Here is a 3,928-nt window from a genome sequence, read left to right as displayed (position 1 = left end):
CTGAATACACACCAGTCATGGGAAATTCAGGTTGATAACTATTCAAGATTAAGGTAGATCAACAGCAGTGTCAAGAAAATCAGTAGCAGACGAATGAAACTTTCCCATCCTCGTTGATCAGAAGGTGAGTCTTTTCTTGTACACGCTGAGCTGACTGCTGCCATCCACCCCTTTGCCCCTTTTAAAGTAAGCGGATGCAGTCTGCTCCTTGTGGTTTTAATTTATATCGGCTCTGGAACTACTGTTAAGGTGCCTGCCAACATGTTAAATGAGGTCCTGTGCAAAGTGCTTGACACTGGTACTTGAGAACTTGTATTTTTTATTTATAAATGTGTGGGGAGACTACGAGATGCTGACTCCAAAGGTCTTAAAGGACATGGGACCGGACTGCACAAGTGCCAGTGTTGCTTGCCAGTTAGATCCCAAAGGGCACCTGTCCTGGTTTTGGCTCAGCTAGAGTTAATTTTATTCCTAGTAGCTGGCATGGTGCTGTGTTTTGGATTTAGGATGAGAATAATGCTGATAACACGCCGATGTTTTAGTTCTTGCAGAGCAGTGCTCACACAGAGCCAAGGGCTTCTTGGCTTCTCACACCACCCTGCCAGTGGGGAGGCTGGAGGGGACACAAACAGGACAGGAGGCTCAGACTGACCACGAGGATGTCCTACACCATAAGGCGTCATGCTGAACAATAAAGATGTGGGAGGCAGGTTGGTGGTGGGGTTGTTGTGTGTGTTGCTGATTGGGGTTTGGCTGGGCATTGGTCAGCATGTGGTGACTAATTGCATTGTGAATCACTTGCTTTGGATATTCTTGTATCATTGTTTTCCTTTATTCCATGTATGTGTTATGTTTTCTTCTCCCTTTATTTATATTGAACAAGTAGGTCATTGCTCTACTCCAACCAGTCTCTAAATAACTTGAAGAGAACTGCTAGTGTATAGATTCTTCCCTTGCTACTTATGACTTCTACCCATTGGGCACATGCTTGTAGCATCATTTGTCATTCAACTGAGAAAAGCTCTTTCAGCTCTGCTAGGGCTTTGAGTTTTGTTTTGTTGTTGTTTGTTTGTTTGTTCATTTCAGAAAAGTGATTAAAAATTAGATTTCTCAGGCTGGGCTTTCTCTGCGTCCTTTCAGTCAACAGTCAATGAAGATAACTTGAATTGTGTTGCCATACCTCCTACCACCTCCTGGACGTCAGTGCATCTTCCCTACCAACACAAAATCACTTCTGCTCTCACTGGGGCCACTTTCTCTGATTGCTCTCCACCGACTGTTACAAAGATAGCTGCCCTAATCTCTGACCTTGGCTTTTCTTTCCCTCACGCCAGGACTGTCCGTCCTCCTCCAGCTATCTTCTTACAGCTAATGAGTCTCTTCATTCATTTATTCTGTCTCCTTGCAAGTATTTTTAGACTGTGATCATCTCCCTTGAGTTAGCTATTTCTTAAAGATGATAAATGCTGTTTCACACCACCTTTTCTCATATCTTTCCTGTGCCTTATTACTTGGGACTCTTCATATTTTAACTCTGTACTCTCTGAATATATCCAATGAAGCCTTTTTGCATGCAGGCCTTGAGGACTGCCCAGTACTGTGGTATGAAAAGGAGCGCTGCCTACTTCTCCTTTTGTATGAGATTCTCACTGTATGTAAGAACAGCCTTTTACTGGTTAACTTCACATTTTCATTCCTCGGTTTGCTTTACATTGTCATTGCAAAGGATCCTGAGGCCTTAGAGGTGGCACTTCTTTTCTCAGATAGCCACACTTAAAATAGACAAGCCTTTCAGCATAAGTTTCTGGGGCAAGGATTTAGGCAACAGGGAGCTTTTCCTTCAACAATTAGCATTACCAGAGAACTGATGTTCATCTGATTTTCCAAAGCCCAGAAAATCATGAAATGTTTTATTTAAAAAAATGTTAGAAGTATTTAGGCATTGTCACAAGAAATCACGTTCTGAAATATTTTTGCTATTGCAGCTGCTATTTAATAAAATGCAAATGATAAGTAACGTGTCTCTAAGCACAGAAAATGGGAAACTTATTTTTTTTCCCTTGCAAAACTTTAGAGCCATCAAGCATATTTAGCCAAGAATTTGTGACATTGCCATCAAGCTAAACCTTCATTTACTAATTCATAGCTAAGAGCAAAGGTTCTGTTTGGAGCTGTTGAGCTGTTACATTTTCTTCCCAAGGATTTCTACAAGAGAATGCACATGTATGAGTGGGAAGGGATGTCAGGGCAGCTGGATAGATAAAGAGCTGCTTTCTTTCAGCTGTTCCTGCAGAACTACTGCTCTGCCCCAAACAGGGCAGTGCACACAGCTAGGAATGAACAGACAAATAAGCCAATATGCAGGGTCACCGTAAGGTTATATTTTTATAGCTATTTCATCCCAGAGGATCATAACTGTAAAGGTTGCATACATTGGCAAGTCCCACCGCTGCTGCTGAAACCCAGCTGCCTGCTGCAGAGGAAGCGTTCAGCTGCATGAAATGGCGACACTGATTTGCAGTCAGGAGCACAGGTGTCTGAATATTCCTGGGGAAGCATAATTAGGTGAAGAATAATTTCGGAGCACCGTGCTGTGGCTGCTGAATTGGGATCCCTCTGGGCTTCAGCAAGGAGCGAGACTTTGCGGTGAGGGCAGACAGCTCTAACCCAGTACTGGTGTGAAGAGGCAGCAGGCTTTACAGACAGCTAACACTGTTGCCTGCATGGGGGCTGTCCTTGCAGGTGTCCCACCAAAACCGTGAGCTGGTCTTAGCGTGCAGCCCCCAAATAGCTCACCATCACCCCCCCCCCGAGGCAGCAGCTCTGAGTGCCACAAGCTGCCCAAACTGCAGCATCAATCAAGTGCCAACAGCAGAGGGCAAGGATGTCAAAACATAATTTGTGCTGATGGGAGGAAGCTGCTGGCTGAAATCTTGGGAGCCTGTTGCCTTGAGAAATATCTGAAAAAGAAGTTGCATCAACCGGTCTGGGGAACGAGAATAATCCTGGAGGCTGTCCAAGGCGAGGTGCGTGGCACCAAGTGCTGGCTCAGCTTCCAGCGACAAGGTGACTGTCTGCTCACCTTGATGCCACCTTACCAATAAGGAATAATTTACTTAGAGATGCTGTTTGTGGGCAACAATAATACCTTAATTTTCCTGTAGCTTTCCATTGAGGTTTGTAGTGTAATTTATAAATAGCAATTAGAATGGGTCTCCAAGTTGCTTGTTAGATGCATTTTTAGATTGGGTCATTACATTAAAGTAGAAAGGATGAAAGGACTTGTCTAAAATGATATGATGAATTATTGGCAAACCAATAAGAAAATCCTGACTTTTTTCCTTCAAAGCGTTTATGTATGTGGTGACAAACATAGCTACTGCCATGTACAAAGACATCTAAAGAACTGTTAAAAAGCACGATACAGCTACCATAAAAAGTCAAAACGCTTTTTATTGTTCACTGTTAGTGAAAATACAGCATATTACACATGGAAACAACGGTGCATTCATGCGAACACACAGTGTGGAAGGGCTTATATACTACAAGTTTTAATTACCCAGCTAGGGTTTGTTTTTTTTCAGTATATTTTCATGGTTATTCTGCTCATCACAACAGACTTTTTTTGTTATTGATCCGGACGTGTATGCAAGTGCGAAGCAGTGAAGGAAGGTTACAAAGCCTATAGGACTGCGTGCCTCTGCTGTGGCTCGTGAGAAATGCAGGAACACGAGCAGGTGCGCTCCTCTATCTGGGATGCATTGAGAGCATTTTGGAGGAAGGAAAACACATTTTTCACGGCTTATCAGCATACTCCCCAGCTTATTAAAGAGAAGCAACATATTCCTACCCAGCCCACATAACTTGATGAGTTTTACCAAAACAGTGGCTTCTTGTTGCAGCTGCTGGGCAGTCAGTCCAGCACTAC

This window comes from Netta rufina (assembly GCF_964035555.1).
Source record: "Netta rufina genome assembly, chromosome: 5".
NCBI classification, from domain to species: Eukaryota; Metazoa; Chordata; class Aves; order Anseriformes; family Anatidae; genus Netta; species Netta rufina.
Note: the sequence above shows the minus strand (reverse complement) of the source record.